Here is a 27,486-nt window from a genome sequence, read left to right on the forward strand (position 1 = left end):
CATATAGGTATATACTTGAAATGGAATGAAAAGCATATGCTCTCAATATAGTATAACTACAACTTATGAATTTGTAATCTTTGACCATATGTTACCAATGATAAGTTGGCAAGAAAGTTTAACCTGAGATCATGGTGATCAAGGCTTGTCCAATATCACAGACATTGGAAGAAAGGGCAGGAGACAAATTACTAATTCTAGGAAGAAATCCATGTGAGAAATGATTACCAATTTTCATATATGCATATATATATATATATATATTCAAATACCTAAAGATAATCTGGTTTGTGGATTTGAAATCTTGTGTTTTTATATTTACACGAGTACTTTGTATTTTATGCGAGCAAATTCTACATGTTTTTCTAGGATTAGTGAATATATGACTTGTAACCTTGTAGTCCAATGTCTATAAATTAGTTTTAAAAAGCCCCCAATATTAATGATTGAAAATCAATTCGAGCATATAGATAAGAATTATGGCCTTTTATAAAGTTATTTGGGTGGGGGTAGTACTTGTAAACTGAAACATGTAATGACCTGTTCCTGTCGTTATGGAAAAGCTACTGGGGAAAAATTTGGGCCAGAAAACTTTTGAGTAGTGACATGGGAATTCCTAGCGTAATCCAGATTAGGATGAAATCTAAGACATGTGAGGTCTGTGGAAATCAAGTAATGAATGAGAGATTCAATAATGAATTTGATTACATGAGTGGATAGCGATGACGTTAAGGAGTTTGTACGACTTTACATAATGGTATTTAGGCGAGTAGAACTCCGAAAAATGATCTTAGCGTGAACATGTAATTTTTGAACGTCAATGATTGAAGGTGTGTTGTGAAATGGGGTTTGGAACTCAAATTCTGATCTTTTGTCTACGTGCAAGTTGCCGAGTCGGGATTAATCCCACAAGGGTGGGGCTGCTGTGGCAGGATGAGATCCGCCGGAGAGGGCTAGTCACGACTTAAGTCGGGGAAAAATCCCAATTTAGCTTTTTTTTTTGCAAACTTCGTTCTAAAGAGTTAGGAGATGACCCAGGAAGAATATTGACAGTTTTCCACGACTTTTGGTGCTAAAGGTAAGGATTTTACTCCTCTAATCCATTTTTCGATCTGTAGAACTTAGATTCATGGGTAATTATAGTTGGGGGAGGGTTTTGGCCTGAAGTTGATGGTGGGAAAAAGCCCTACTTGCACCTTAGGATCATGTGTTTGGTCTTGGGTTATTGGGTTAGTTATAATCCAGATAATTAGACCTTAATTTATTGATCCTTGCATTATATTAAGTGTTTGTATTTCCTCTCCTCAAAATTCTTTTTCTTCACACCTTAGTTTTAAACTTATCTCAAATTGTCGTGTAGTGAGTATTCACATGTATTAAATTTATTTAAGATTAAAAGTAAGATATAGTAATAATGATCATTAGTTTCATGACAAAAACAATACATATCAGAGTCAAAGTTCATACATTAGTTCTAATGGAGAATGAATCTCATATAGGTATATACTTGAAATGGAATCAAAGCATATGCTCTCGATATATCATAACTACAAGTTACAAATTAGTAATCTTTGACCATCCGTTACCAATGATATTTGGCAAGAAAGTTTAACCTGAGATCAACATGGCGATCAAGGTATGCCCAATATCACAGACTTTGGAAGAAAGGGCAAGAGACAGAGTACTCATTTCTAGGAAGAAATCCATTTGAGAAATGATTACCAATTATCAGATATATTCAAATAGCTAAAGGTAATAATCTGGTTTGTGGATTTTAAATCTTGTGTTTTTATATTTACATGTGTACTTTGTATTTTATGCGAGGAAACCCTGATGATCCAAATTATCTCACAGTAGCAAATTCTACATCTTTTTCTAGGATTAGTGAATATATGACTTGTAACCTTGTAGTCCAATGCCTATAAATTTGTTTTAGAAATCCCCCAATATTAATGATTGAAAATCAATTCGAGCATATAGATAAGAACTACGGCCTTTTATAAATTTATATGAGTGGGGCAGTACTTGTAAAGTGAAACATGTAATGACCTGTTCCTATCATTATGGAAAAGCCATTGGGGAAAATTTTGGGCCATAAAACTTTTTAGTAGTGACTTGGGAATTCCTAGCCTAATCCAGATTTGTATGAAGTCTAAGATAGGTGAGGTCTATGGAAATCTAGTAATGAATGAGAGATTCAATAATGAATTTGATTACATGAGTGGATAGCGAAGACGTTAAGGAGCTTGTACGACTTTATATAATGGAATTTAGGCGAGTAGAACTCAGTAAAATGATCTTACCATGAACATGTACTTCTTGAAAGTCAAGGGTTGAAGGTGTGTTGTGAAATGGGGGTTTGGAACTCAAATTCTGAGCTTTTGTCTCCGTGCAAGCCGCCAAGTCCGGATTAATCCCACAAGGGTGGGGCTGCTGTGGCAGGATGGGATCCGCCGGAGCGGGCTAGTCACGACTTAAGTTGGGGAAAAATCCCAATTTAAGTTTTTTTTTGCAAACTTCGTTCTAAAGAGTTAGGAGATGACCTAGGAAGAATATTGACAGTTTTCCACGACTTTTGGTGCTAAAGGTAAGGATTTTACTCCCCTAATCCGTTTTTCGATCTGTAGAACTTAGATTCATGGGTAATTATCGTTGGGGGAGGGTGTTGACTTGAAGTTGATGGTGGGAAAAAGCCCTAGCTGCACCTTTGGATCACGGGTTTGGTCTTGGGTTATTGGGTTTGTTATAATCCGGATAATTAGACCTTAATTTATTGATCCTTGCGTTATATTAAGTGTTTGTATTTCCTCTCAAAATTCTTCTTCTATCACACCTTAGTCTTAAGTTTATCTCGAATTGTCGTGCAGTGAGAATTCACATGTATCAACCTTATCTAAGATTAAAAGTAAGAAATACTAATAATGATCATTAGTTTCATGACAAAAACAATACATATCAACGTTAAAGTTCATGCATTAGTTCTAATGGACAAGGAATCTCATATAGGTATACACTTGAAATGGAATCAAAAGCATAGGTTCTCGATATATTATAAATGCAAGTTACGAATTAGTAATCTTTGACCATCCGTTACCAATGATATTTGGCAAGAAAGTTTAACCTGAGATCAACATGACGTTCAAGGTTTTTCCAATATCACAGACTTTGGAAGAAAGGGCAGGAGACAGATTACTCATTTCTAGGAAGAGACCCATTTGAGAAATGATTACCAATTATCATATATATCCAAATAGCTAAAGGTAATAATCTGGTTTGTGGATTTTAAATCTTGTGTTTTTATATTTACATGTGTACTTTGTATTTTATGTGAGGCAACCCTGATGATCCAAATTATCTCACAATTACAAATTCTACATATTTTTCTAGGATTAGTGAATATATGACTTGTTATCTTGTAGTTCAACGCCTATAAACTTGTTTCAGAAAGCCCCCAATATTAATGCTTGAAAATCAATTCGAGCTTATAGAAAATAATTACAGCCTTTTACAAAGTTATAGGGGTTGGGGTAGTACTTGTAAAGTGAAACCTGTAATGACCTATTCCCATATTTATGGAAAAGCCAATGGGGAAAAATTTGGTCTAGAAAACATTTCAGTAGTGACTTGGGAATTCCTACCCTAGTCTAGATTTGGAAGAAATCTAAGTTAGGTGAGGTCTATAGAAATCTAGTAATGAATGAGAAATTAAATAATGAATTTGATTACATGAGTGTATAGGTAAGACGTTAAGTAGCTCGTACGACATTACAGAGTGCAATTCGGGTGAGTACAACTTCCGAAAATGATCTTAGCGTGAACATGTAGTTTTTGAACGTCAAGGGTTGAAGGTGTGTTGTGAATTAGGGGTTTGGAACTCAAATTCTGAGCTTCTGTCTTTGTGCAAGTCACCGAGTCAGGATTAATCCCACCAGGGTGGGGCCGTTGTGGTGGGATAGGGCCCGCTGGAGCGGGCCATTTTTACTTAAGTCGGGGAAAAACCCCAATTTCATTATTTTTCTGCAAACTTCATTCTAAAGAGTTAGGAGACGACCCATGATGAATACTTAACAATTTTCCATGACTTTTGGTACCAAAGGTAAGGATTTTACACCCCTAATTAGTTTTTCGATTTATAGAATTTAGATTCATGGGTAATTATCATTGGGGGAGGGGCCTGAATTAGATGGTGGAAAAAAGCCCTAGCTGCACCTTAGGATCATGGGTTTGGTTTTGGGTTATTGGGTTTGTTATAATCCAGATAATTAGACTTTAATTTATTGATCCTTTGGTTATATTAAGTGTTTGTAGACCTAGAACAAGTGGAAAGAATCCGGAAAAAGAAGATTCAAGTACCTTAGGTTTATTCAAGCTTGGTTTCGAGTTAGGTGATGGTTTGATTTCATGCTTGTGTAATATACGTTGGTAATTGATTCATTGTAATGCATGCATGTATGTGAATGAGGCACTATTGATCAAACTTAATGAAATGAGTATGAATGAACAATTTTATGCCTGGTTGTATGATTATAAGAATGTACATTATGAGTGTGATTGTGCTTGTGGTTAAGTTGATTGGATCGGGTGTCACATTCCGACACATATATTATAATGGGTGTCAAGTTCCGACACATATATTAGATCGAGTGTCAAGTTCCGACGCATACATTGGATTGGGTGTCACGTTCCGATACACAAATTGGGATCGGGTGTCACGTTCTGGCACACTTACAGTTTTGGTATGGGTTCCATGAAAGGACCATTATATTGTCATATATATTTGTTATTGAGAATATACAATTGTACATTGCTCCTGAAATGATAACTGTATATATATTTTGTACATGTCATGTTTACTATGTTGTGACTGCTTATATATGTTTTGCTTACTGGAGTATCTGCGTGATCATACCAGTACACTGTGGTTGTGTACTGATACTGCACTTGCTTGTTCCTTATTGAGTACAGGGCATCTTCAGGCGGCTATGGATAGACCTCAGCTAGGAGATAACTGATCGAGACCTGATTCAGGGTGCCATGGATCCTTCGTTTTTGTTTAGTCCATTCTTTTTGGACTCGGACTATTTTAATAGGCTTTGCTTATGTTAGTTTCGGGGTTGTACCCCTTTCTCTTAGAGTTGTTGAATTTAGAGTTTTGGTACAATGACTTTCAAGTTCTAGGGGTTGTTTTCGACAATAGTTTTGATAGTTGTTTTTGTTAAACTTTGGAGTTTACGGGAACTCCATATTTCTTTAGACATTTAAACCTGCTTCTGTATCTTTAAATGCCTTAGCTTTTTGATAATTTGCTTAGTCGGGTTGTAGTAATGGTTCTCCCAACGGAGGGTTAATGTGGGTTCCAATCAGGACGGTCTAGATCGTGACAAAGTTGGTATTATAGCCCTAGGTTCATTCATCTCATTGTACCAAAACGAGTCTAGTAGAGTCTTGCGGAACGGTACAAAGACGTCTGTACTTTTCTTCGAGAGGCTATAGGACTTTAGGAAATCTCTTTGTTTCTACTCTTTGCATGCTATTACTTGAATCCAATTGGTATTGGGTGATACAAATTGGTATCTTTCCTCCTTCACGATGTGGTCCAAACTAGGGCAACAAAAGTGGTAACACCAACACTAGCAAGAGAGTATTTGTCCTTTAAAATAAGCATGTCAATGTGGGCATGTAATGACTAGTGACCAACATGATTCTCTTGTTGATTGTCATGAGCTGCTTCATAAGAGGGATAAGTAGAGTGATTTGGTGTTGAGGTTATGATTTACCAAGGGAGACTAGAATGTGATGGTGGTCTAATGTTGAGTGCCGACTAGTAAATGCACTACTCATGACTTCGAAAATATTTTGTAGATTTGTTTATGGAGAAGTATATACCCTGAACTTTGAGGGATATGAGGAGAGATGGTTCTTGAATATAGAGCAACATAATATATTTGTTGTAGCCTATAATGCCAAATTTTGTGTTTTATCCAAATGTGGGACTCTATTTTGCTTCAGTCAAAAAGAGCAAATTCGTACATGGATAAGGGCATCAAGTACATCATAAACTTTATCAAATCCTAAGGAAAACTGAATTAATACATATGAATAAGCACAACACAGATTAAACAAAATAGTAGTCATCCAGTCACAAACAATAATAGTACTTGTGATCATTGCATTAGATGCTTCAACCTCGATCTTGCCTGGAAAGGCATAAAACTGAGGCATATCATCTTGACGGGCAACCTTCTTTCCTGGATGCACTTCCCCTTACCTGTATTACAACTTCCCCGGCCTCGCTGATTTCCTCTTCTCATACCTTGTGGACTTTCTCTACCATTACTAGGGTTGCCCACTGGTACCACTGCTCTGGTCTGCTGCGGCACGGGGTCAGATAGGCGTGGATGGGGACAATCTCTCCTCATATGTCCAGGTTCTCCACAATTGTAACACACTTAATAACTTAACCTAGTAAGCATCACTACTATCATAGTAGTCGTATCATGAACCTCTTTGATATACACTCAATTTTGGAAATTGTAGTAGAGATTCTAACCTCAATTGTTGCAACATAATTTCATCAATTACTAAGAAACCCATACATGTTATGACATCAATACTAAATGCATTTTCAAAATTAATGGTTTTCATCATCTAGTCGTTCCTTACAAAACTTCATGAATGTTGTCACCTATAAGCAAATCTGACCTTAATCCCTTCACCCATGTTTATCGTGGTTTTCCTATTATGTTTATGGGTTTTCAGACTTGGACCGATTTTGTTATTCTGGATATGACTGACTTTGTTATAATCTTAGGCATGACTTGGTTTTTCCCCATTATGTTGTGCTTAATTATAGTACTATGTCGGTAAATCTAGAGATCTCGGATAGGGAAAAGTTAGAGTGGGAAGGGGTGTACAAGCCTAAGACAGCTAAGGTCATAATTTTGGTGCGGGCTAGGAAACTGGTGGGGCATGGGTGTTAGGATTATTTGGATCATATTCGGGATGTTGATGATGAGTCTCCCACTATTGAGTGTTTCCTACAAATTTGCCTCGTATTCCTCCGGATAGAAATATACATTTCTGCATTTACTTGGAACCTCGCACTCGCTCCATATCTATTCCTCTTTATCACAAGGCTCTGGCAGAATTGAGAGTGCTTAAAGTTCAAATCCAGGAGCTTCTTGATAAAGTTTTCATTCGTCCTAGTGCTTTCCTATGGGGTGATTTTGTCTTGTTTGTTAAGAAGAGTATGGTAGTATGAGGACTGTCGATTCTATCTTAAGCCATAAATGAGTGGATTGATACCGGAATGACAAGCTTGTGGATAAAGAAAGTACCATTGAATATACTTGGGTGAAGGCAATTGAAGTTTTTAGTAATACAGTGGGTATAAAATTGTGTTAGTCCTTTGAATTTTATGAGTATACCTTAGTTTGAGGTATCATGTAGATGAAAAGGTTGACTTCGTAGTGATAGCAGGGCTAACTGAGCATAATAGTAATAAGAGTTCGTGATGGATTGTGATGGGATGCAACTATATAATAAGATTGTTGGTTAAGTGCATTTTGTAGAGTAATTACGACTTGCGAGTATCTATGATTGTGATTTTCTAATATTTGGTGAGTAGCGTGGTTGTATGGAAAGTTTTAAGAGATGGTGGGACACCACTCTAATAGAATTTTAATGAGCTAGGGTCATAATGAAGAAAAAAATAGTGGTATGTAGTACAACCTTTAGAGAAATGCGAGAGCAAGAATATTTTATTTGATTGCAAATGTTAAAGAGATATCTTCAGAGGGATAGATAATTGGGTTCAAAGACGCGTGATTTCATTCGTTTTGTTGTTACTATGGTAATAGGGTCACAATTCAATCAGATTGGTTAAAAACTATTGAAAAAGACTTGAGAAATGAGTGCACGAACATTAGCTCGAGTGTGATGATAAGTGCTTTGTTTTTGTTTTTGAGTGTAGTAATAAGCACGATTGAATTTTTAGGGAAAGATATTGTAAGATCGATTAAGATGCGATCAATGATTAGCTAAGAACAATGAATTCATAAAAATCTTCAAGCTATAAGCTAATGCTGATAAATAAGGGGATGTTGTTATATAGTTGAATTTATAATTCAATTTTTTCATTGTAAGTCTACATTCGTGGTGATATATTTTTTCAAGGTATGAATTTGTAAGGGGTGAAATGATTAGTTGTCTCAGGTATTGAGCATTTGAAAGGACTTACACCTGGGTTGGGTTGAGTCGTAAGGTTTATTACTATTGATTGTTAAAGTACCTATGAAAGATTTTCATTTAAAAGTGTTTGTTTAGAATAAGGTAAATGGTCGGAGTGTTTATGATGGTTGTTAGTATTGAGAGTGTGGGCATCAGTGGAATGATGTGAGGAGTATGTGGAGTCAACTGAATGGAAATGACTGGTATCGACTTTTTAGAGGAAAACCTTTAGTGTTATTCCGTAAAAATTTTATGTGACCATATATTTCATTTTGTTAATGGTGGTGAGTATGATTAACTAGCTATGCTCATGTGTGCTTTCACTTTTGTTGGTGGATCCCTAGTGGTGGATCACGTGTACCGACCCTACCATGTTCTCTTGGTGGAGTGGGATGATTGGCAAGACTTGGTTATTTCAGCTGACATATGATGTCTTGGAGTTGTTAAAATATTTTAGTGTTTCTACATGTACCACTTTGCTTATGAGAATTTATAGAAGAGCTACCATGTGTATTTATGGTTGTCCAAAAATCTTAATATTCATCTAGTCGTCGAGGTCATGTATCGATTATGTGTTGTTGAAAGTTGGTATCACTGGGTCCAACTCTACTGTTCTTAAGGGTAATCTATAATCACAATTACTAATCTAGTATTTCGATAGTTTTGTTAGAGGATTTGTATGCTTGGACATGTCCCTCAAGGGGTGGTGTCTTGATTATTTCTTCTTTAGTTAAATAAGTTTGAATCTCACTTAATGAGTACCTCATGTCTAAAGATCAAATTTTTATAACTTAAGCTCATGTGAAGTTCATGTCATGAGAAGGAAATATAGATAAGATCTATGATGGTTTGTGCATTATGAAGGGATTGATGAGGTTTGGTAAGCAAGGTTAGCTTAGTCTGAGGTATATTAGGTCGTTTGAAGTTCTTAAATTTGTGGGAGAGGTATCCTATGAATTAGCTTTGCCCTAGGGTTATCGGGAGTGCACCTAGTATTTTATGTGTTTATGTTGAAGAAATATCATGATGATGGAAACTACATTATTCGTTGGGATTCGGTCTTGCTTAATGAGAATCTACCTTATAAGGAGGAGCCTATAGCCATTCTAGATAGGGAGGTTTTCAAGTTAAGGTCAAAGGATATTGCATTTGTGAAAATCTAATGGAAGCATCGTCCGATTGAGGAAGGTACTTGGGAAACTAAGAAGGACATGCAAGACAAGTATCCCCAGCTATTCGACCATTTAGATACTGCTCTACTCTTACCTTAGCCAATTTTTTCCTAGTTTATCACTTGGGGACGAGTGATAGGTTAATTGGTATCTATTGTAACGACATGTTCCTGTCGTTATGGAAAATCCAATGGGAAAAAGATGGGCCAGAAAACTTTTGAGTAGTGACTTGGGAATTCCTAGCCTACTCCAGATTTGGACAAAATCTGATTCAGGTGAGGTCAAGGAAAAGTTGGTAATGAATGATAGATTCAATAATTAATTTGATTACATGAGCGGATAGCCAAGACGTTAAGAAGCTCGTATGACTTTACGAAACCGAATTCTGGCGAGTAGAACTCTCAAAAATGATCTTAGCGTGAACATGTAGTTTTTGAATGTCAAGGTTTGAAGGTGTGTTGGGACATGGGGTTGGAACTCATATTCTGAGCTTCTGTCTCCGTGCAAGCCATCGGGGTGACATTAACCCACCCAGGGTTGGGTCGATATGGCGGGATGGGGTCCGCTGGAGTGGGCCATTCGCGACTTAAGCTGGGGAAAAACCCCAATTCCGTTATTTTTATGCAAAATTCGTTCTAAAGAGTTAGGAGACGACCCATGACGAATTCTTGACAGTTTTCCACAAATTTTGGTGCTAAATGTACAGATTTTACTCCTCTAATCACATTTTCGATCCATATAACTTAGATTCATGGGTAATTATCATTGGGGGAGGGATTTGGCCTGAAGTTGATGGTGGGAAAAATCCTTAACTGCACCTTAGGATCATGGGTTTGGTCTTGGGTGATTGGGTTTGTTATAATCCGAATAATTACACCTTAATTTATTGATCCTTGAGTTATATTAATTTTTTGTTGACCTAGAACAAGTGGAAAGAATCAGGAAAGGGAAGATTCAAGTCAAGCATGGTTTCGAGGTAGTGATGGTTTGATTTAATGCTTGTGTAATATATGTTGGTAATTGCTTCATTGAAATGCATGCATGTATGTAAATGAGACAATATTTATCAAACCTAATGAAATAAGTAGGAATGAACAATTGTATGCCATGAATCATCACTTCATTGTATGATTATGAGAATGTACATTATGAGAGTGATTGTGATTGTGGTAATGTTGATTGGATTGGGTGTCACGTTCCGACACATATATTAGACCAGGTGTCACGTTCTGACACATATATAGGACCAGGTATCACGTTCCGACACATATATTGGATCAGGTATCACGTTTCGACACATACATTTGATCGGGTGTCACGTTCCGACACTAATTGGGATCATGTGTCACGTTTCGGCACACTAACTATTTAGGTATGGGTTCCGTGAGAGTACCATTGTGTTGTCATATGTATTTGTTATTGAGAATGTGGAATTGTACATTGCTCCTGAAATGATAACTCTATATATATTTTGTACATGTCATGTTTACTATGTTGTGACTGCTTGTATATGTTTCGCTTTATGGAATAGTCGTGTGATCCTACCAGTAAACTGTGGTTGTGTAATGATAGTGCACTTACTCGTTCTTTGTTGAGTACATGGCATCTTGAGGTGGTTACGAATAGACCTGAGCTAGGAGATAACTAATCGAGACCGGATTTGAGGGTGATCCAGTTCTTTGAGGTTGCCATGGATCCTTTATTTTTGTTTAAACCATTCTTTTCGGACTCAGACTGTTTAAAAAGGCTTTGCTTATGTTAGTTTCGAGGTTGTACCCCTCCTTCTTAGAATTGTTGAACTTGGAGTTTTGGTACAATGACTTTCAGGTTCTAGGGGTTGTTTTCCACAATATTTTGATAGTTATTTTGGTTAAACTTCGGAGTTTATGGAAACTTCATATTTCTTTAGACATTTAAACAATCTTCCGTATCTTTAAATGCCTTAGCTTTTGGATAAGTTGCTTAGTCAGGTTGTAGTAATAGTTCTCCCACCGGAACGATAGTGTGAGTGCCAATCACGACGGTCTAGATCGTGACAAAACCCTAAACCCATAGCTCATAAAGTAGTGTGTTGTTCTAACTTCTCTGTCTTTTATCTCGTTAGGAGGCCACCTAACTATGTAAAGACTAAAGAATCTTTGATTGAGGTGCCATTAATTTCTAAATGCGGAAAGTCTAAATTTGTATTATTTATATTATAATTTATTTAATGTTTTTCTCTGTGATATAATTCCTAGTTTGTTTTTAATAGGTATGAATTGTTTAATATTGAATGGAATTTAACATTAAATAATTACTCACTTATATAGATAGACTTTTTATCATTACTCTATCGTCAACTTTTGAGGCACGATCCTACTCCAATTACCATCCACCACGAGCATTGACAACCACTCAATGCATTGTGGTAGAAAATGGATAGCTTTGGCTATTTTTGGGCGGGTTAAGATGATCTGAAATAATAGATGGGTTAACGCCCAACCTAGTCCAAATCGATCTTGGGCTAAGATATGATGGGTCAAGTTGGGCTGAATGGTGTGTTATAACCCAACCCATCCAATTTGACTCAACTTTTTTGTTTCCTTTTATACATATTTAAAAAAAATTGTACCCAAATATCTCAAAAATATTCTACATAAATAATTAAGTAATACTCCCTCCATCCAAATTTATATGATGTACTGTGATTAGACACAAATTTTAAGAAAGAAAAAAGTACTTTTAAAACTTGTGGTCTAAAAGAAGTCATAAATATTTTTGTTGCTATAAATCTTGTTATTAGGGGTAAAATGAATAATTTAAAATCATATTAGTGTAATACTATGAACGGTAAAATCATCTCGACTGATAAAATATCAATAGAGGGTTCATATTATTATGAAAAACCATTCAAAGCACTTTCTCGAAATCTTTCAAGGAAAACCAAAAATTAGAACCAAATGACAGGAGAATCAATATCAAATATAGGATGAACTGATAATGTCTAACTCAAAGGAAGGGGAATCACTATAATGAGTAGTGGACCGTACATACAATAGTTATTTGATAACAAATCAATAAGAAGAAAATTAATGAAAATTATCAACCTAACTCATTAAATTTTAGACAATTGTTGACGCCTACATGAGACGGAACATGGAAAGATAAATTAAGTTAAATTACCTTGGAGTAACCATTAGGCATATCTTGTACAAAACAACCAGAAGGGTGCCTCCTACAATTCTCAATTTTATATTGACATGAACCTTATTTAATTATGTCAAGAGACAATTCCACAACAACCTAATTACCTATATGATGTTGGTGGCAGAAGTAGAGAAATTTTATTTCACGAATAGGGAAAAAATTAGAAATAATTTGAAATTATATTTGAATATGAAAATCAATACTTTCTAGATCCTATTTAGTTTTCATTTCTTATACTAAGATCTAGAAAAAAATTGAATCGTAGATTCCAACACTATTTCAAATTATTTCTGATGTTGTCCCTATTCGTGAAATATAATTTCTCCGCTTCTTCCACCAACATCCTATAAATATTTAGGTTGTTGTGGATTTGTCTTTACAAAATAAAACAAGGTTCATGTAAATATAAATATGGGAATCATGGGCGGGGTCCTTTTGGTTGGATTGTGCAAGATATGCCTAATGGTTACTCCAGGGTAATTCAAATTAAGTAATCTTACCACTCTCTGTGTCGTGTAGGCCTCAACAATTTTCTAAAATTGTTTGATCTTGGTTGATTATTTTTCATTAATTTACTTTTTGTTGATTTTGTCACGAACCAAGCCTATAACCTAGACGTGGACGGTACTCGAGAACCATTGTTGGTCCCCAAGCGAACTCTCATCCTGGATGACTACAAGCGGAAGACTAACTCAAGCATACAAAGTTTAAAACTAAATAAAATTCATTGAACTCAATTAAAAAATCTTTAACTCAAAAGATTAACTCTAAATAAAATAATATATTTAACTCACCAGATATAGGCAATTCAAATCTTTAAAAAAAATAAAAAATAAATGAAACAGACTTCTTAAACACTATAGTCTATCTATGAAGCCTCTAATTGACAAAGATGGAAGTCGGGACAAGACCCACGACATCCTCACAGAACTGAAAAGTAAATGAAATCCTCTGGAAGAAATGAGGCTCACCATAGCTAACTGGAACTGCAAGTGGTATCAATGAAACGCCTGTAGATGATCTCGAATACTGTATCTGCATCATGAAACGATGCAGGCCAAAAGGCTCATTATGTGGAATGTACGAGCATGTAAAGGGAATTCTAAAGCATAAACATAAGCTTGAACTTGATAAAAAGTTAACATACTTACCTCCTCTCAACTCACTCAACTCAACTCAACTCAAGAATAAGATACTCAACTCAAAGATTAGACATTCAACTCAAAGATATGATATCCAACTCAAAGGTTCTCAACTCAAGATACTCAACCTTGGATCAAGATAAAGCAACAATAATAGACGCAATATATAGAAACATTTAAAACAATAGATAGGAACTCAATGTATTGAAGAGTACAATAACAACTCAATTTGTATATATGAATAAAATATAACTTTGTGGGAGATTTTCTAATTGAGAACCATCACTATGAGCTATGTGATGATATAATGCACCACCCACGCTGCTAGACTTATCCTATACTTTGCCAGGGTATAAAACCTCTCAATAAAGTGGATCCACTAGTCTATGCTAAAAAGCATTAGGGAATCATCTAAAAAGTATGACCCTTTCTACCCACATTGGCTACATGGTTTATGGAGACTTGAGTTATCTGAACTCGTCCCCATATCGGTGCTTAATACTACTCCCAAAAATATACTCAGCTCATACGTTTAAAAACATAAGTCTTTCTGTGGTTTGAAATTATTACTCAGAATGTTTCTCTAAAAGGAGATGTTACTCAAACTGCTCAAAACTCTTTCGTAAATCTCAGATTTCCTCCTCTTTTAAATGTGAAAACATTTACTTTTGGGACTACTTAGTTCCCATATATCATTTTAAAGAAAATGAACTCGACTCTACTCTTTCTAAACTCAAGTCTTAAAACAAGTTTAGAAAAAATTGTAAAAAGACTTCTCAGAATAAAGTTCATGCCGACTTATGGGCGTGAACGACTCAATTTGATGTTTTCAATAACGATACATAGAACTCAATACTCTAGACTCAACAACTCAGAACTCAAGGACTTCAATGGTAATACTCGTTTCAACAATGCTCGAATCAGAGGGTTCTTGCAGAATTATGGGTATGAACTTGTCACGACCCAAGCCTAGGGCCTAGACGTGACCGGCGAATGGGGAACCCGAAGGAACCCCAAACAAGCCTCATAGCGTATCATTACACATCCTTGGTCGCGGAAGCAATTAAAATGACCATAAGCAATAAGCATAATCAAAGGGGGAAATCGGGACTAAGGGAGCAAGAGAAAAAAAGAAGAAATGGTACATAAATACCATAGATGAGTCAAGCTCAAGCATAATACACAACTTGTCCAACACCACCTCTAAACATGAGTACTTAGCGGGGGCCAAGACAAACTACCGGGCTCACCCTCATAGTCAAAACATAACTAAAAAGAAAAGTCTTATACATAGCAAAAGATCATGAGCAACGTCCCCGGAATGGAGGACTCACCAATAACCTTGATAGGAAATCGTATTAGCCACGCGGAGGAGGATGGTCAAGCGGTGCTCCGGTCCCTACATGGTGACATCATGTAGGCATAGAGTATGCGTTAGTACGTTTGAATGTACTAAGTATGTGGGATGCAATGCAATGCTACAATAGATGGACATCATAGGAAAAATGCATAATCATACCCGATAGATAGCACATAAATGAAATGATGTATATAATGACGCTTACATAAAAATCATATTTAGTGGGACGTAGTACATGTGTGGTGAGTGACCATCAATATAGTATTTCCAAGGCCTACCACCCCCTTGGAGAGGCGAAAGAGGTACAAACCCCTCAATGTGGTTACCCGGGCCTACCACCCCCCGAGCTAGGGACCAAGGTACCAACCCCTCGATATGGTTATACGGGCCTACTACCCCCCGTACTAGGCAACCAAGGTACAAACCCCTCGATACGGTTATACGGGCCTACTACCCCCCGTACTAGGCAACCAAGGTACCAACCCCTTGATACGGTTACCCGGGCCTACAACCCCCCGAGCTAGGCTTGGTCGACTCACACACTATATAGAGAAAATCATATACATGTATCCATTTCATCATCATTTCAATACTTATATAATCATCCGACTCATAGGACGTACATTGGACCTTCCATTTCATAAGAATTCTATAAATGGCATTTTATCAAACATATGGTGGGCTACTTGTTCATGTAAATAAAATCATGTGTTTCAAGAGTACTAAGTTCAACCAATTTCAAAATCCATATAAAACAGCCCACCAACAACATACATATATATATACATATATAACAACCTTCATAATTTGATCATGGGGGCATGAAAACCATAAACATCATATAATCATTCCATTTCATGATAATATACAAAAATAGACCATAATAGGATGTGTAGTAATAATTCCATAATTCAAGAGTTCATAAATGATCATAAGGACCCATAAACTTGAAGTAAAATAGAGGATAAATGGTTGGACTTGTGGAAAGGAAGGTTTCCACAATCAACCCACATACCTCAACTTTGGAGAATTCTTGATGAAGATTGGAATGGAGAATTGCTTGAGATTGAATCTTGAATCCGGAATTAAAGCTTGGGATCCTTGAATTTGGTTGATGATCTTGGTGGAATTTTGGAGAGGGTTTAGAGAGAGTTTTTTGGATGTTTGAGAAATGTTTTAGAGACTTGGAATGAACTAATGATATATAGGGAATATCATATGCCCTTTTGGAAAAAAAATTGTCCAACACTTAGAAAAATTAATGGGGCGGGTGAACAGTGTTTCGGCTTACTGGAAATGGCACTTTTCTGCCGGCGAGGTTTTACGAAAATGGTTATAACTCCTTCATCCTAACTCGGAATGAGGCGAAACAAATTGCGTTGGAAAGCTAACTCACAAAGCTTTAATTTTGATAGTTTGAGCTCCTTCCAGTTCCTTGTGTGCTGAGAGATATGCCCCTTTAAAGTTGACCCTCAAAATCGCATTTTTTGCGATTTTCGAATTTTGATACGGTTGTTCTAAAATTCGGGTTAGACTCATTTCCCACTCAATTTGACCCCCTAAACAAGAATATGAAGTCGGATTTCCGAAATCATGCACGGATTTTGAGATATATGGAAATTACAATTATAGGTGTTTCCGAAGCACATTTTCGGGCATTTTTGGGGTCGTTTCAATATCTCCCCCTTGGGAACATTCGTCCCCGAATGTTAAAGAAACATACATGAGAGACACAAACATGGAAATTTCAGCCCACATAAGGATGCAACAATGCACTTACACCTTATTTCAAAAACCTCAACATAATTGTAAAACCACAATGAACCAATTGTCAACTTAAACATGAATGTATGCAATGACATTATCATGTTTAGTGATGTTCAAGGAGAAACTACCTTCTCCTAGTCATAACACACCAACATCAACATTTCTCATGTTCATAGGAGGAACTACCTTCTCCTAGTCATTACATAGTCCATACAGCATTAAGCACATATGCAAGTTTCCATGTTCAATAGCACTCTTTCAAGGAGGAACTTCTCAACTCCTTACTAAGACATGCTCATACCTTATTTTCATGAAGTACAATAGATCACTTATAACCAATGCACTACAACATGAGGGAAACAACTCATCTTTCTTCAAAAACACAAGTTTTTATGGAAATGCGCAAACCTCATTAATTCACATAAACATGGGAGGAACTACCTCCTCTACTCTTTAGGAAAGTTTCCACCACATAAGGAGCTAACATTCCATTTCATAAGAACACATTCAAGCATGTTCATTTAATTCACATCATCAAGTCAAGTATGCCATATTACACACAATGCACAACTTAGGAGAAAAAAAATCTCCATTTAAAACACACATCATACAACATGAGAGAATAGGACTACTTCTACGAACTCAATATGCATGCAACTTAGACATATTCCGTTTCATTGGAGGAATTTCCTCCTTCAACTCAAATCATGCTTATCATATGATCTTCGGCCAATTATGCAATTACTTCTTAAAAGCACATTTAAACCATTCACCTCATGAATCACATAGGTTACTTACTCTAATTGCCTATCAACATGAGGGGCATGAAACATGAAAACTCATTTTTATCTCAAAACATGAATTCTCAAAAACATACCTTTCATAAGGAAATCATCAGAATATAAAAATCACATATGACTTCTAAAACATAACATAGGCCCATCTAGGAACTCTTGGTCTCAAGCTAGAATAGGAATGGAAGAAAGAGATGAGGATGTTGGGATTTCAACAAATCATGCTTTTTAAGCACACCATCCCCTCCTTAGGAGGAAGCCCTCACTACAACCCTCAAGAAAACTTTTTCCAAGCACTCCTAAAGACATAACCAAACTCACATTTTGCCATTTTTGCAAAAGTCTATGGTCCTCAACATCTAGCCATACCACCCTTATATGACACAATCAAACACCAAATCCATAATAGGAAGAAATTGTACCCAAATGTCATCCTACTCAACAAGGTGATAACTAGTACACACTCAAGGGCCCCATATTCTTCTAACCATCCGAGCCCTATCATCAATAAAAACACACCAAGTATGCAACCCATCCATACTAAGAGTCACATCAAGGCTTAACATGCCAAGTTTCACTAAGTCAACAAGAGTATTCCTAGGGGAACAAGGTAAGAGATATTCTTCACAAACTCCTTTTTTTTTCTAACTTTAAACCACTAACCGGGGTAAAATCCGAAAAAGGTTCTATTAACTCATCCGGAGAACTCTAAGCCTCATAGCCTCATAAGGCATCATACAAGATAAGGTAGTACCGGAAATCAACATAACGCTTACTCTCATATGAAATTACCACATACCGGTACCTTCATCCCAAAAATTCTTCCAAGTCAACCCTAGTAGCATCCTTTTCTAAGGCCGTCACTAGGATATCACTCAAGATCTCATATGAATCTACCAATTCGGGTCTAGATTGCTCCAATTCACTAAACCACATAAGGTGAGAATTCAAGCAAACCTATCTCATAAACATCAAGGACACTCAATAACCTTACCATCTAAGCATATTATCCCGCATTGGGGTAAGCCTAAACTATCTCATTACACAACATGATTCTCAAACCAATGAGGATCTCACTCCTACCCTCTTTTAAAGGAGCTTAATCACTCAACATCTCTAGGTACCACTTAAGAATCACTATTCGTCAAAATCCAACACATCATAAAACTCATAAGGACTAAGTTGAGTTATACTAATCACTCACATATGGCCATAACTAAACCCATGAATATTAAGGACGACACAAAAAAAAATAATCACGATATTCTCTTTATCAAGTCACGAAAGACAAGTATTACTAAGATTACTCCTACAAGGTTCATCACCTTAGATAACTCCTTTATAAACTCTAGAGGATCTTCCTCTATCTTTGGCCCATGGAATTTCCGCAATTCAATAAAACATAAAACACATACCGGAACCCTTAAGATCCACTACCACTCACTCTTTGAGACTTACGGGTAGACATCCTTTCTTGGTTAAACCTTAGAGGAACTTAGAGGAATTTTGACCAAGAAACCTTTCTCTTTTTCACTAAAGTTGGATTAAGACAACTCTAGACCATGTCAACCCTTATCACCACTTTTGGTGGGGTCTACCAACCAACTATGCCTAGGTATTATCTAAGCACCCTACTTAAGTGACCATACTTAAGATCAATCTTAAAATACAACAACTAACCCTTTGAAGTTGGTCAACACTTATACTTCTTATTCTTCACCTTAACTAGATGGTACATGCAACCCTCAAAGTCAACTTCAAAACACAACATAATCCCGACCTAGGGCATATAATTTCTTTTCCCATCCCCACTCTCGGATAGGCTCCTTTGGGAATCAACAATTTGACCATATGGGTTCTACCATCAACTAAACATAACCTCACAATTACCTTGCTAGGTAGGCACACTATCTCCCCCTTTGGAGTAAGCCTACACAAGTTCTTCTAACCAACACAAAGACAATTATGAAGCATTAATCACACAAAATACAACTTCATAATCTATTCCATCAAAGCTCACAAGTCACATAGCCATAATTGGCATTACAACCACTCGCTCCTTCTAGCAAGAACCCTTCAACTGGTCCAACTTTAAACACCATAAGACAAGGAATAAGAGAGAGAGCTTATAGATCTATGGCACGACTTAGAGAATGAAGAAGTGAAACATTTCCTAAAACGTCTCATAGCCTCCTACTCATAGTTGTGGTGCACAACACAACCATGAATCGGACTCTAATCAACGCGGTGTGTTGGACTCCGAGGATCTATCAACCTAGTGCTCTGATACCAAGTTTGTCACGACCCAAGCCTAGGGCCTAGACGTGACCGGCGAATGGGGAACCCGAAGGAACCCCAAACAAGCCTCATAGCGTATCATTACACATCCTTGGTCGCGGAAGCAATTAAAATGACCATAAGCAATAAGCATAATCAAAGGGGGAAATCGGGACTAAGGGAGCAAGAGAAAAAAAGAAGAAATGGTACATAAATACCATAGATGAGTCAAGCTCAAGCATAATACACAACTTGTCCAACACCACCTCTAAACATGAGTACTTAGCGGGGGCCAAGACAAACTACCGGGCTCACCCTCATAGTCAAAACATAACTAAAAAGAAAAGTCTTATACATAGCAAAAGATCATGAGCAACGTCCCCGGAATGGAGGACTCACCAATAACCTTGATAGGAAATCGTATTAGCCACGCGGAGGAGGATGGTCAAGCGGTGCTCCGGTCCCTACATGGTGACATCATGTAGGCATAGAGTATGCGTTAGTACGTTTGAATGTACTAAGTATGTGGGATGCAATGCAATGCTACAATAGATGGACATCATAGGAAAAATGCATAATCATACCCGATAGATAGCACATAAATGAAATGATGTATATAATGACGCTTACATAAAAATCATATTTAGTGGGACGTAGTACATGTGTGGTGAGTGACCATCAATATAGTATTTCCAAGGCCTACCACCCCCTTGGAGAGGCGAAAGAGGTACAAACCCCTCAATGTGGTTACCCGGGCCTACCACCCCCCGAGCTAGGGACCAAGGTACCAACCCCTCGATATGGTTATACGGGCCTACTACCCCCCGTACTAGGCAACCAAGGTACAAACCCCTCGATACGGTTATACGGGCCTACTACCCCCCGTACTAGGCAACCAAGGTACCAACCCCTTGATACGGTTACCCGGGCCTACAACCCCCCGAGCTAGGCTTGGTCGACTCACACACTATATAGAGAAAATCATATACATGTATCCATTTCATCATCATTTCAATACTTATATAATCATCCGACTCATAGGACGTACATTGGACCTTCCATTTCATAAGAATTCTATAAATGGCATTTTATCAAACATATGGTGGGCTACTTGTTCATGTAAATAAAATCATGTGTTTCAAGAGTACTAAGTTCAACCAATTTCAAAATCCATATAAAACAGCCCACCAACAACATACATATATATATACATATATAACAACCTTCATAATTTGATCATGGGGGCATGAAAACCATAAACATCATATAATCATTCCATTTCATGATAATATACAAAAATAGACCATAATAGGATGTGTAGTAATAATTCCATAATTCAAGAGTTCATAAATGATCATAAGGACCCATAAACTTGAAGTAAAATAGAGGATAAATGGTTGGACTTGTGGAAAGGAAGGTTTCCACAATCAACCCACATACCTCAACTTTGGAGAATTCTTGATGAAGATTGGAATGGAGAATTGCTTGAGATTGAATCTTGAATCCGGAATTAAAGCTTGGGATCCTTGAATTTGGTTGATGATCTTGGTGGAATTTTGGAGAGGGTTTAGAGAGAGTTTTTTTGGATGTTTGAGAAATGTTTTAGAGACTTGGAATGAACTAATGATATATAGGGAATATCATATGCCCTTTTGGAAAAAAAATTGTCCAACACTTAGAAAAATTAATGGGGCGGGTGAACAGTGTTTCGGCTTACTGGAAATGGCACTTTTCTGCCGGCGAGGTTTTACGAAAATGGTTATAACTCCTTCATCCTAACTCGGAATGAGGCGAAACAAATTGCGTTGGAAAGCTAACTCACAAAGCTTTAATTTTGATAGTTTGAGCTCCTTCCAGTTCCTTGTGTGCTGAGAGATATGCCCCTTTAAAGTTGACCCTCAAAATCGCATTTTTTGCGATTTTCGAATTTTGATACGGTTGTTCTAAAATTCGGGTTAGACTCATTTCCCACTCAATTTGACCCCCTAAACAAGAATATGAAGTCGGATTTCCGAAATCATGCACGGATTTTGAGATATATGGAAATTACAATTATAGGTGTTTCCGAAGCACATTTTCGGGCATTTTTGGGGTCGTTTCAGAACTACTCAAGTCAAGGACTTCAAGAATCTTCTAATCATCTCCAGACTGCTCGACTTATAGGGCTCATGTGGAATTCTAGGCATGAACAACTCCACTCAAGGACTCCATGGGTAATATGTAATAGTCTCATGATTAGTAATAAAATCTCAAAAGGGATTAGGAACTCAATACTCAAGCCTTAGAACTTGATGATACTACTCCGCTCAAAGATACTCAACATATGGAGTTCATGCGGAATTATTGGGCATGAACGACTCGACTCGAAGGTATGAATAACAATATGGAACTCATGTATACAACTTTCTCATTCTCATACTTACTTGCCCAAAACATAACTCAAAATCTATAGTTGATCTTAAAGGATTCACAATTGAACTCAAAGGCTTTCTTGAACTTTACTCTTAACTCTCTCTTGAATTTGAAATATGAATTCAAGAGTTATGGTTCATGATATAAAGGATCTCGTGATGATAAAGTAGGCTCATGAATACATTCTCGTCATTCTTATGCTGACTTGCTCGAGTCTTGAAACAAGTTATATGAATTTGTAGAAGACTCCTTATAAGACTCAAAGGGACTTTCTCAAAATATTCAAAAGAACTCTCAAGGCTTAACTCTTAACTCTACCCTGAATGTGAATTATGAATTCAAGGTTATGATTCAAGTTGTGAATGATTTCTAGGTGCTTAGAAGTAGTTTAGAGTGTTTAGAATCGATAGGGGTTGAAGGTACACTTTTAAAACACTCAAACGGGCGAAACGATGGAGAATGGGTGGGGGCAGGCGACCCTGGCACACTCAGTGGTGCAGAGTTCCAGCTCTCTAGCTACAGAGGTGTGGTTGGGGCACATTGGCTGGCATAGGGCGCCATGCCCCAACCCAGAAAACCCCGACGACTTTTTTTGCTCATTTTCTAACCCTAGTTCACCTAGATTCGAACGGTTTCTTCTCCAATCACTTGGATTCGATTTCTCAACATAAGTACACACTAATCTACTGAATACATCCCTCAGAACACTCACTTTCATCTCAATAAATCATCAAAACCCCAACAAAACAAGATTTAGAATTGAACTTCAAGAACACTTATCAAGAACTTTAATCATTCTATATTTATGGACGAATTCGAATATGAAAATCATGTTTGGCATGAGGGTGAATGAACCCAACACTATGGAAAATTACATACCTCTTAGGGATCAAACCCATGGCGAAAATTCGCAACAAAACTCAAGAACCTCGACGAACGCCTTGATCTTTTCCTCTTTTCTTTTCTTTTCTCTTCTTGAACTCTAAACTAAAACTCTAGGTGTATATTAGGGTTATAAAACTGAACCCAACCAGATTAGATCCTTAAAACCTTGCTAAAAATGAATTAAATCTGACTGGGCAAGAAAAAGACCAAAATACCATTTACTATTTTCGGGTACTTTTCTTAACTAGATAGCTTGACTTCAAATAGGAATATCTTGCTCATCCACCCTCGAAACTTAGAAAACTTAGCGGTGTTATAAAGATTATTCAAAGACCTTTCATTAGATATCTTACGAGCCGCCTAACTCATATTGTACTAAATGCTATGGTCGTTTGAAGTTGACCCAAAACTTAGAAGAACTTAGGAATGACTTGAATAAACTATCTTTAGTTATTTTTGGAACTCTAGGTGCTACATCTAGTGACCTTAACACTCAAGAAATTTTAAAGTCCTCAGTAAAATCCTACTCACAATGAAGAATGGTACGAGTCTTAACTCAAAAATTTTCTGAGGTGTTACATTATCTCCACCTTGGGATCATTCGTCCTCGAATGACAGCTAGGTATGGAATGGAGTTATTGTTACTAAGGTTTGAGTCTAATGGTACGCTCTCACTATATTCAATTAACCCAAATCCTTACGTTCGAGTTCTATACCTCTCTATAGGGAATCTCATCTCAAGACTATTACTCCTTACCACCATATTGAAGCTTAGTACTCTAACAAACTCTTTCAGAGCCAGCTAAGGGCTTTCATTTAACTATTTCTCATAGTAAAACCTCATCCTCCTCTTTTATAACCTTAGATGGAATTATTACATCATCATTATCATGAGAAGATCATTAACCTTCTCATTTTAAAATCACTTCACTACTAAAAGACCTCTGAAAAGATAATATAGCGAAGAAAGGTATGTGGTCAGTACTTTAAATGTACTGAGTATTTGAGACATGCATTATACAATTATGCTAAACATGCCCAATATGAAATGTTGAACTAAATACAACTGCCATATATAATTTGAATGGCAATGACAAAGTAGTAAAACATGCAACTGATAAGTACTGAACTGATATAACTACGTAAAAAGTCAATGTAATAATTAAAACTGAACCTTGGGAAATACTAGTAACCGACAAATAACAATGTGTTCAAAACATGAAATTCGATGTACAATCCCCATAAAAAAAGGGCCCAATATACCTTACTAAGGTATAAATTTTTATTTTATCTGACGCAGAACAAGTAAATTTAGAGCATGCACCAAGAAAGGCTACCTAGGCCTACACTATCACGTAGTTTTGGGACTTGGGTAGACTGACCCTAGTCTGAATTGATGTTAAATACTAGTCCTAACTGAACATAAGTGATTATATCCTAAGAATGATTTTATAATCATGGATGCCATACCTGACTCCATACTACTAATAAAAAAATTATAACTAAACTTATCCAAGATCATTGATGGCATTTCGAGTACCATACTAACGGGAACTTACTTTTTGAAATATGTTCAAAAGCACATAGATGCTATCCATGTCATATACCTTACTGTTATAAGCCGAAGCTCCTTGTCTATTAGATGATTACACATATATAAGTCATGTAAGTTTTAATCGTGAGACTTGTAGGTATATGGGACACTTGATATGGCTAAATTAAAATGCATAAAAGTAATGTAAATGAACTGAGATTTAGAAAGGAATCTATAATACTGGACCTAAATCCTAAATCATGACTCATGAAAATACTAATAGTATAACGATATATATTACCTGAAAACACCATTAATAGTATATTTTATCAGAAATCACCCTGATGGTTTGCAAAAATTATAATATTGAAGCTTACTCTGATCTATGAAACTGACTAATAGACACTTTATCTAAAAGAATTCTAAAATATGTGGAAATTAATAAACTGGGTAAAACACAGATCATGATAATTATTATATTGTGAAGGAAACATGCAATTTAAAACAGCATAATCTAGAGAAATGAAATATCTATATTTTGAAGGTTCATGAAAATATACTTAAGTAAGGATACTGAATCATACGGAAAACATGTATTTATAGACTATTTATGAGAAGAGACTTAAATAAAAAGACATTCATGCTTTTCGTAAAACACTAGATTTTCAAAGAAATGAAATACTAGAGAACTGAGTTCACTTTCTGAATTAATGGGTGGAGGGATACTGTCACGCCCCGAGCCTACACCATGAATGTGGCTGGCAATCGGGGACCATTTCTGGTCCCCAAAAGAACCCATGGCCTGGCTGATAATTTGGCGGAAGACTTAACTCACGAAATAAAGAGCTTTAAATTGAAAGTTTAACTCATTTATCTCAAATAAACTTAACGCAATAGTTTGAATGTACTTAACATGATAAATATAATAGTTTGCAAAACATCGAAAAATAAAAGGGAAATATTAAGTAACTCTTGAACTATATCTATTTATGAAGCCTCTAATGTTTAAGATATGTTTAAGGAAATGACCCACGACGCCTCAAATAAACTAAACTGAAAGTAAATGTGAAATCTTCCAGAATGTAAGAGGGCTCACAAAATCATTATGTAGTGTAGAGTCAACTCAATGAAGCCCATGTTGATGATCCTGAAAACTTTTGTCTGCATCACAAAAAGATGCAGGTCGAATGACGTCATACATTGAATGTAACAATATGTTATATAGCAGAAGCAAAACGGTTGAAAGAAAGGATAGTAATAGATAAAATATACTCAAGTTGAATGTAATGAGATAAATGAGTTAAATCATTTAAAGCTTTACAAAAAATTACTCATCTCTAAACACAATATAATAAATGATATAGGAAAATATACTTTAACTTTATATGGGAGATTCTCTAACCGACAACCATCACTTTTAGCTATGTGATGATACTGCATCTTGCCCACACTATCAGAATTGTCATATATATACCGTGCTAGGGTATAAAACCTCTCAACTAAGTCGATCCACTGAACAAGAAGGATTCATCTAAAAAGTATGATCCTTTACCCATGTTGGCAAGACATGGTTTATGAGGATTTAAAGTTATCTGAACTCATTCCCGAATCAGTGCTCAATACTAGTCCCGATAATTATTTACTCATGCTCAAATGTATAAGATATAATCTTTCTCTTTTTTAGGTAATTACTCTAAATACCCTCTTAAAATAGATAATGCTCTAAAGAAACTATAAACCCCTAAACTCATCTAGAAATCAATGTTTCTCTTTCTCAATGTAACAAATATGATACATTTGAGACTACTTAGTTCCCTTATACTATTTTCTCAAAACTCCTCTTTGCTTTCTAAGAACTCAGTTGAAGACATTTACGTTTGTTTAAAAGATTCTCAATAAGAACTCAATGAATACTCAGGGAAAGGGTTCATGTTGAAAAATAAACATGAACAATTAACTCAATAAATCTCAATGCACAATATTTAGCAATTCAATAATTTGGAACTCAAGAAATCAGAATTCAACATTAACTCATCTCAAGAATACTCATATTGAAGGATATAACCCTAAATTACTCTTTTACTGATTTGAAAGTAGTTGTAGGGAGAAACTAGTCCAACATTATGATAGCCTTACATACCTCGAGGAACAAAGTTCTGAGCAAAGTCAATGAAGCTCAAAGAATGCTTGAAACCCTAGTTTTTTCTCCTCTTGGAACCTTGCTCTAAAGACTTGAAGTATTAATGAATGTAGAAGAACTGGCTAGGACTATTTAAGCCCTTATCTAGGTGTAAAAATGTCGTTCTTTAGGCTTAGAATAGGGGTTAAAATGATATAGCTTAGGTATTAACCACATAGGAAACGACCAAAATAGCAATGACATAAGAAAGTTGATAGGTCACTTATATGGAAGGCTAGACGGTATGTACAAGGGCTCACTGGCCGTCAAGAAAACTGTGTAGAGCACCTTAAGTTTGGCAATCTTTCATTGCAGGAATGCCTTCCCTCTACATCCCATACACTTGTAAGCGGACTGTCTAGGGATCCGTACAAGTGAGGACAAATTCCGGTTTCCTTAAACAGTAGACCACTATCCCTAAACGGCTAGTGGTGCCAAAAACTAATCACTTAAGGTGTCGTGAAGGGTCCCTGGCCTCTTTTAGGCTTGTTGACTTACCCATTAACTCACTTTTACCTTTTCAATTCCCGAGGTGTAACAATATCTCCC

Source organism: Solanum verrucosum, unplaced genomic scaffold, assembly GCF_900185275.1.
Source record: "Solanum verrucosum unplaced genomic scaffold, falcon-dt-bn FXZP01000284.1, whole genome shotgun sequence".
NCBI lineage: Eukaryota > Viridiplantae > Streptophyta > Magnoliopsida > Solanales > Solanaceae > Solanum > Solanum verrucosum.